The sequence below is a fragment of the Gavialis gangeticus genome, unplaced genomic scaffold (genome assembly GCF_001723915.1).
Source record: "Gavialis gangeticus isolate Ggan-Ray unplaced genomic scaffold, GavGan_comp1, whole genome shotgun sequence".
Classification (NCBI taxonomy): Eukaryota; Metazoa; Chordata; order Crocodylia; family Gavialidae; genus Gavialis; species Gavialis gangeticus.
This window is the reverse complement of record NW_017728992.1, coordinates 46,169,890-46,179,213: the sequence shown is the minus strand read 5'-3', so window position 1 is coordinate 46,179,213 and position 9,324 is coordinate 46,169,890.

Below are 9,324 nucleotides of genomic sequence, written 5' to 3'. Positions count from 1 at the left end.
TTTTCATAGTCAAAAAATGAGTGAAAGATAATACCTGGCATTTCCCAAGGGGTGCTTCGAATCTAATGAGGGGTGTCTTAAGTCTAAAAAAGTTGAGAACCACTGGTTTAGTACATTATAACAGTCATCATTGGTGATTCCTCAGTAGAAGGTGCAGACAGACTATTTAGCAAAGGACACAAGGAAACAGGACAGTGTGTTATGTTACTGATGTAAAAGTATAAAATGCAATTGCTAGGTGGAATTATGAAGGTATCTGGTAAGGTTTCACCACTGATAACACACATTGGAACCAATGACAGTGTCATGTAGAAATATACAGATTAATGAAGAGTTAAGGATGTTGGAAGAGAACTGAAGAAGAGAAAAATACAAAAGCAGTCTTCTTTAAATCTCTTTGGTTCAATGAGCAAGAAAAGGCAGAAAATACTGGAGGTGAACTGCTAGCTGGGCAACTGGCATAGAGATGAAGGTTTAGGTTTCATGGAACACTAGACCACACTGCAGTGAGAGAAGGACTGTACAAATGGGATGGCCTCTGAATTTCTTAAATTATAGAGCTGATAGTCAGGTTTGGAGCATAGATAGAATATCAGGAGAAGTTCTAAAAAGGCAAATATGGTACAAGTTCAACTCACTGGTGTCATAAATTGGATCCATGTGACAAAGTGAAAAAAGATTTTTTTCAATTGCTTGCTTATAGGTTGATGTTAGGAATCTGATCACAAGTAAGAAGAATTAGAAATATTTATGTCTGAGAAAAAAAGATCTTACAAGCTCAGGAGAGACTGTCAATGAGGATCTGTTATAGACCATTAAATCAAGCTAGAGAGCAGGATAAGGTATTTCATAAATACCCCTATCATGCCTGGAAAGAAAAAATAATGGTGTTTTAGTGGACTTCAGGCTTAAATCTCCTGACATACTTGTTGGAGATCTCATGCAGCCCACAGTAAAATGATCAACAGGAATTCCTAATGAGAACAGATGATAATTTTCTAATATAAAAAGGTATTGCTTGCAACCTAAGGCAACTTTTTAAAATCTCATATGTTGGATAAAGATTAATTAAATCACTAGACTGAAAGCTTACTGGAAATCTGGAGACCAGTGGTCATGATTATACTAACTATATTCACAATCAGTAATATATACACTAGTTGGGCCAGATTTTATTCCACCTATTAGGTAGATAAATAAACTTAGGCATCTAAGTGTGATTTTGTTCCATCCTGTTCAAGTCCCTGAAAATCCATTAAGGCATCTACTTTTCTAACACACCATCATCTGACCCTTAAGACTGAGTTATAAAAACAATGAGAAGGATGGCCCACCCACTTTGTCCATCAGCTGACCCTTCACTTCCCACATACAAACCTCTTAACAGGAAGAAGTGTCTGAGCAACAGGGCTCTACCTGATCCATGACTGTTCTGCCATGCCCTCTGGCTTGACCTTCCAGCTTCCCTTTTGGGTTATTAGTTACCTTGCTCTGTAAATACTCCTCTGGTACCTTTGACACAGCATGCTTTCAGACTCCAGTCTCTGACTGACCTTCTTGCTGCCTGACCCAATTTGTCGCCTCCGGATTCTGCTCACCCATCCTGACCTGTGTCATCACCTTGATCCCCAAGTGGCTCCAGGCACAGCCACCCACATCCCTGCATGACACTTGATTATACTGTGTAAATGCCTTCCTGGGGGAAAAAAGTAATGGACTAATAAAGGACTCCATAATCTCATATGGAAAATCTAGCAAGACTTGTCAGTTGGAAACTAAAGCCAGACAAAAACAAATCTGAAGTCTGTTACATTTTTTCCCCCAGAGGGATGGGGTAAATACACTCCTAGGATGAAAATAACCAATAAATAGACAATCCATCTGTTGATGCCTTGTGAGGAAGACTGGCTTCTTTTATGCTTCAGCTAAACACAAAGTCGCTGGTCTCAATGCAGGGATAACTACATGAAACATAAGGACCTGTGACATACAAAAGGGCCAGACTTGATCTAAAGGTCCTTCCTGTCCTTAAATTCTTCAAAACTATCTTTATATTTCCCAGTGGCTATAGCTCTGAAAGGAATTAAGGAAACCTTTGTATCTGCCACATACCTATTGTCTGTTGCTTGACCTTGGACCAGCCACATTTTTCTGAACCTTACAATCATAACTAAATAAATAGGACTAGAAAGGCACTTAGGAGGTCATCTAGTTCCACACCCTTCCCAAGGCCTTATTTTTCCTCCACCAGTAAAATTTTATAACTAACTTACTCCACTTTGAGCTATACCTGAGAGAAGGGATGATAGAACTACCTATAATTAAGGCTGTTCAGCATTTCCCATCCTAAGGTCTGCTTTCAGTTGCTTATAAATTTGCCATATTTTAACTGCCTGGGCTAAAATGGCAGGCTTTTTTATGTAAATGTCAGTAAATAGTCAGGACTGGCACTAGCAAGATCCTGATTTAATCCTTACTTCTACAGCAAATTTCTGTGATCGTCAATACTGTAACTATCTTAAGACACCTTGATTATCAGTCTTGCATCTGTAAAATGGAGATAGTAATAGAGCTCCATTAAAGATTATAAAGTGCTCACATATTGTGGTAAGGCCATTTATGTAGATTGCATGATCGATTTTAGGGAAAAGGTCAGTTTCTAAGTGTTACTATACAGTGGCTATCACAGAAGACTAACTGTATATCTAAGTGTCCTAATAGATAATAGTTGATTATTATTGATAATAATAGTTACTATTGATAATAGTTATTCTTGATAATAATAAAAGATATTGCCTCTACCCCAAGAGTTTTGTCTGTCTAAAAACATTCTTAAACAGATCTTAGATGATCCAAACAAGGGATGAAAACTTTAAAAAAAAAAGTTGCTCATAAATGTTATAATGGGAGGAAAACTTACCAGCGTTGGAACCCACAATACTTACCAAGAGATCCTTCTGGTAAAGATAAAACACAAGTGCATCACATTACAGCTAGACTTTTCAAATTAAGGAGGTAATTGATAGAGAAGTGTGATCCATTTTGGAGCTGGAGTTTTTGAAAAATCTAACTCCTTTGGAAAGTCATACAATTCATTGGAAATGCCATCCCCATCTAATTTAAACATAAGGTTTTCTTCCCAATAAGATTAATTTCAGTATTTGTAGTTTGTAAGTAAATAAAACTTTATATATTAATGACAGACATCTACACCATAAAACTAGACTTGCAGATGTGAAGAGTCCTACCTCTTGTGTATTTACTGGTATTTTTCCATGACAGTTTTCCTTCTTTTCTACCCATTTCTGATTTTTTTAAAATTAATTTTTGGTATAATTTTCAGCCTCGCTAACTTCGCTGTCTCTCTTTTCTCAGCCTGTCCCAATCAGAGACCAAACCCAGTAACATTAGAATGCAAGTGGAATGTTCACACCCATGTCTTAGCGTGGGTTCAGTATTAGCCACAACAAGTTCATACATTCCCTAAAAAGCCAGTCCCACCTATGACTCTTTCTTAATATTTTGCTAATGGTTAAATTGTTTTCATAAAGCAACATTCCCCATTCTTTCACAATGGAAAAAGCCTCCTTATGCCATTTGCCTAGGTATACTTATAACAAAGTATTAGGCTAGTTAGTTCATTATTATTTTTTCAGTTGTCCAATTTAAATTCCAATATGTACCTAATAAATCCCTGAATGAAGAAGAATTACTAGTACGCAGCAATTATACTGCATGAGCAGTAGCTTTAGATACTGAAGCAGCAGTGCTTCACTAGCAAATGAGCAGGTTGAATCAATCAGATAACTTTCAAATGAGTTGGTCTATTTTAAGAGGTGGAGCAAGCATGGAAATGAAGTATATTCCCAAACTTCTAATCACACTAATGGCTTAAAAACCACTACTCAACAAGACACAGCACAGAAGTAGCTAGAATGCTACACCCAGAAATAATAAAAAACTTGAGCCTCAGAGCTCTTTCAAGCCAAGTTCTTTTTACAGTAATTATGAGAGACTATTTACTGCACTTGAAGGGACATTTTCAGGTTGAAATTTGGGGGATTTTTTAAACACTCTTTGGCAAAGCATCAAATGAAAAACAAACATTTACATACTTTCTCCCAAAAAATCCAGTGAAATATTTTGTAAGGAAAGTAGAGACTGCTAGGCAGTGTCAGAAGAACTTAACAATGAAATTGGCTGGAAAGTTTAATCCAAATAAAAGTTTAGATTGAATCTAAACAAAAAAAGCAATATTGCCTAGTCTGGCTACACTTCCTAAACTGAGAGAAATGGAAAAAATGTAAACAAAAACAAAGAAAGAGTAAACTGAATTTTTGAAATTTCTCTATTTTAATAAAGTATGTTGTTAAAACTTGTTTTGCAATATACAATAAGTGCAAACTGTTTTTTAAAAGGTATGATTCTTTGTTTTATTTATATCTCCTTATTCTGCAATATGCATAAACATGTTTTCATAAGTTACTCCAAACCTGTAATCAAATTCATTAAAATAACTTGTGTCTTTATATCTCCTTTATTTATCTTGGGATATAATATATGGGAGTTGAAATCAGGCAATTCAGCTAGTTTTCCCTTATTAATTAATAGCCTTCAAGCAATTGTTACCTTAGGGACATCTACTCTGTCACTGCAAAACTCCAGTCAAACAGACAGGTTTCTGGACCCAACCCCTGGATCTGAATACACCCAAATATTTGTGGCTTAGATCTTTCCATATTGGCAATAATAAGAAACAAGCAGGAACACTGACAGGAAAATAACCTGTCCTCCAATTGTAGCTCGTTTAAAGACCTTGTGTAAATATGCATCATCATATTCCTATTAGTGAGCATGACCTCACATTCAAACTTGCACAATACTACTCTTAAAATGACAGACCAGAGAGTACAGTGGTATCTGAACACAGCTCTTGTTGCCATGTCTAGGGTATAATTTGCCAACTGCACATGGCAAGATATACCCAATAGACTTCTTGGGTGCTTGCAGATGTTAAAAAAATGGCACTTGTTTAAACTCAAGAGTGGTCTTGCTCTGAGCCCTGCACATGCCCAGAAGAGGCAGCACATTCCTTCAACCCAGCTCACCTGACCTCTATAAAAATCTGGTGCTTTAGTGGGGCTTTTTTGGTGCTTTTATGTAATAGCTGATTGAATCAGCTTGGGCCAAAAGCTCCAAAAAGCCATGCTAAAGCACCTGATATTTACAGATGCTGCAGAGCTGGGTTGAAATAACATACTGCTTCTTACAGTAAAGCACATGGTTTTTTTGTTGTGGGGGAGGGACGGTTAACATCTGCAAACAGCCCTTGTTCTGTTTTTAAAGTTGGGAGCTTAGAGGTTGTGCCTCCATACATGATCGGGAATGCCCCAGCCTAGGCAGAGCTCTCATGTAAGCCTGATCAGGAATTCAAAGTAAGGGTGAGGACTGGTCCAGTAGTTACTCTCATGGCATGTTTAATGCACACAACAGAACGGGGCCACTGGCAAACTGCAGCTGTAGTCACATCATCCCCTGCCTATATGAGTGTCCTAAACACCAAGCTATAAGCTCTTCTGGGCTAGAATGGTCTCTCCTACCTGGTTGATGCTGTTCCACTGGGCAGAATCAACATTAGAGATTCATGGGGTCAGTGCAAGAGCACTACAAGGAGCATGGCTCTGTAGCTTAAAGGGTAGAGCACTCTTCTGTGATACAGTCCTGAGTACTGGTCTCCAAGTCCTGGGTCTCAATTTCTGTGGCACTGGAACTTCCCCCCTGCCCCTGTGTGCCATTCCCCCTGCTCTTAACAATGTCTCAGAAGATGTCAAGGGAGCTCTGGTCCAGCTCTAGGTGCAACTCAGCTCCCACATTTTGTGATGACACAGGGACCAGCACCAATGGGACAGAACTCCTCAAAGGCCATCACCATGAACGGGCCTCTTATCCTAGGGTCCTTGGGAATCTGGTCCTGGACACCCCGTTGCCCCATTTTCCTGGGGCCTCCCTGTGTCTCCTCCTCCAGTGGGGTCCCTGCTGATGATTTCTCCCATCCACCAGAAGTGCCATAGGTGTTGAGGGTCTTGATGGCCCTGTCCATGGTGAGTCAGTGGGACAGCTCCTCATAGAAGAGCATGATCTGCCTTCGGGCCATGGCATCACCCACATGCCTGTATTAAATCGTCTCCTGTTTAGTTTTGGCACATCACTGCACACAGTCCCCATTGTGGCCCCATGCCTGCATCTGCTGGGCAATATGCTCAAAGACATCCCTTTTCCAGTGCCCTTTGTAGAGCTGGTGCTGGGTTCCTACTCATCCCAGATGGTGACAAGATCCCTCATCTCCCTGTAATCCCAATTGTGTGACCAGTGTTGGGTAGTGGTGGATGATGGGATGGGCTCATCCATGGTCTGCGTCATTCATGGATGGGGTCTCTACATCTATGGCGGGGTGAAGGTCTGGCTGTGAGGCGGTGGATGAAAGGATGGAAGAAAGGATGGAAGGAGCAGTGGATGCACAGATGCAGGTCCCAGCATGTAGCTCTTCCTCTCACTACAGCTGGGTGTAGCCCCTGCTCCGGAGTGACTGGTGCTTCACTGGTCAGGCCATCCTCCCAACCTCAAACTTTCCAGGGGCTTCCAGCAGACATCCCATGAGTCTAGCAATGCCCTATAGCCCATCCTGGAAATTTCCAGTGTCCTCTACCTGCAACATGGAGGCAGCTGGCCATGCCCCACCTACTCCTGAAGTTTCCAGGGGCACCATCTGTTTGCCCCAACTTGGATGCTCAGTTCCCCCCTCCCTACCCTAGTACTCAAGGACCCTGTAGCTGCAGGCCAAAAAAGCTTTGGAGCACCCCAGGTGCACATGGCCATGGTACCTGCCAGCAGTGGCTGAGCTGCAAAGGTCACAAGGTTGCCCCACAACCCCAACACACCAGAGGTGAGCTGCCTGCACCAGTGCCTCATCAGGAAGGAGGTGGGGGGCACCTTGGGATTTAGGTGGCATGGTGCCTGGCTCTGGCCTCCAATATGAGGTTTGTAGGAGCCAGGGTCCATGGGACTGTGCCTGAGCATAGGGCTAGGTGTGCAGGTGCCAGGGTTGGGGTCTGTGGGGCTGTGCCCAGGCACAGGGGTTCTCCTGGGCTCAGTGTCGGGTCTGTGTGCACATCATGGTGTGCCTCCTGACAGGGTGTGGGAGCATGACCTAGGACTTAGGTGCCCAGATCCCAGGGTTTGTGCAGGGGACAAACACCTCCCTTCCCACTGCTACCTGCCTGCAGCTGACAGATGGCTGGAGGCAGGAGGGGGGATGAGGAGAGAAACTGTGCTGACTTAGCTCTGGAAGAGCTATGGGGCATGGCCCATTGGGCACTCAGCCAGAGTAGCTGAGAGTGGGCTGAGTGCTACTGCACCCTCCTGAAAAGGAGAGGTAGCAGGAGCCACAAGGGAGGTTGGGATATCGGAGGACAGCAATCTAACTTGAATCAATAGGGAATCAGTACAAAAGTTCAATGCACCAGTGTAACTGAGATTGAGCTGATCTGAGTGTACTTTGAACCAAGACCATCTTAGACTGCTTGCACCATTTTTAGACAAGTCTATGTGCAGTGAACTTTTGTACAGTTATGGGTTTAGACTGATTTCCAATCACTTAGAATGATCTACATGTGATCTCTGTATGACAGCTTTAGGAAACAAGGATGTGATAATCAAAGAAGTTGATTTGTACATTTCAGCTGAGTACTTATTGAAATGCCTAATCTCAAATAAATATTTGCTTGATATATTGATATCCAAATATAATTTAGGTATATTAGCTGATGCACTAATTAGATTAATAATTATATTTCCTTTTGAAAAAATCTCCTTTACAAAAATCAATTAAATGTTCATGATGCAACTTCATTAAGCTCTACAATATGTTTTTCTATCAATTGCCAAGTTACTATCTTTTAGGCATGATATTACCACAGAGGTTAGTAGAGAGAGTCCAAATGCAGCTGGAAAATCCACAGCCAAGGTCATCTTATAGTCTCTTTCAGAAAAAAATTACTTCAAAATTGCTCACTTGTCTCAGTTGCAAACACATGCAAGGCTAATTTCATGTCCCCTGAATATATGTTATTGCTGGAAAAATATATAGAGAGACAATGCAGATGGATTTTGTGTTATATGTCAGGCATTATAAACTCTGGCAAAGCAAAGAAATGCTAAAAATATGGATCAGGAGCCAGTGATAATCTTAGGGTTTCAGATGTTAGCTTTTTCTGCCCCAAAATGACCATTACATTTGGGAGAGGCATCTTGAAAAAAGAAATGAAATGATTAACTGCATGGATAGAAGACACAATCAGTGTTTTCATTATCTTGCACTCCTTCAAACCTCTGTCAGAGGCTCCTTTCAGCTACGTTGCCAACAAATCTAAGCCTGCCGAGCATGACTGGCCAAAGCCAGAGATGAGCTGTAACAGTTCCTCCTTCCCTGCTTTCCCTTTATTCCTCCTCCCCCAACCTACCCCACTTCTAAACCCAAGTTTAAAACAATTCAATCCACCTACATTATAAAGCTACATCAATTATTTGCATATTTGTTTGCCTGAGTATCTAGCTCTTCTCTCATTGTATCTTTAGATTATAAGGCCACAGACCCTATAATGTTAGGATGCTATAAATACTAGACTATATGCTAGACCAGAGGTGCTCAACCCCTGGCCTGTGGAGCCATGGCATCTGGCCCACAGAGCTCTGCATGGGTTGGGAAATTTGGCAGCGGGGGAGCAGTGGCAATTAATACTGCCAATAGCAATTAATACCAGCCTCCTCTAATGCCAAATTCCCAAGCTCTGCGCAACCAGATCAGGGTTGGACCACCTTCCCAGCGTGACCAAATCAGGACCTGGCCTGTGTGTCAGATTGGGCCTACCGGTTGGATCCAGTATCACCCATCCAGACTGCAGGGCAAAAAAGTCTGGGCACCACTATGCTAAACTATACATAGACATGGCAGAATTTAATTTTCATTTTGTAATCAATTCAATGGATAATATCAATATTTATTTTTAAGCATGTATTTTGATTTTTATCAATTTAAATTAAATTAACAACATAAAGATATTCCACCCTGGGATGGCAAACAACACAATGAAAAGGCCAAGAAAACACCGAAACCTTTATCCTTTCTAATTGGAATCTCCATGTACCAATCTCACGTCTTTTTACAGTCTCTTCCCAATTCCTGCAGCTGAGTTGTCCTTCTCAGGTGTCAAGAACTCCCTGCTACTCCTTCATAGTTTCATAGTTTGTAGGGTCGGAAGGGACCTG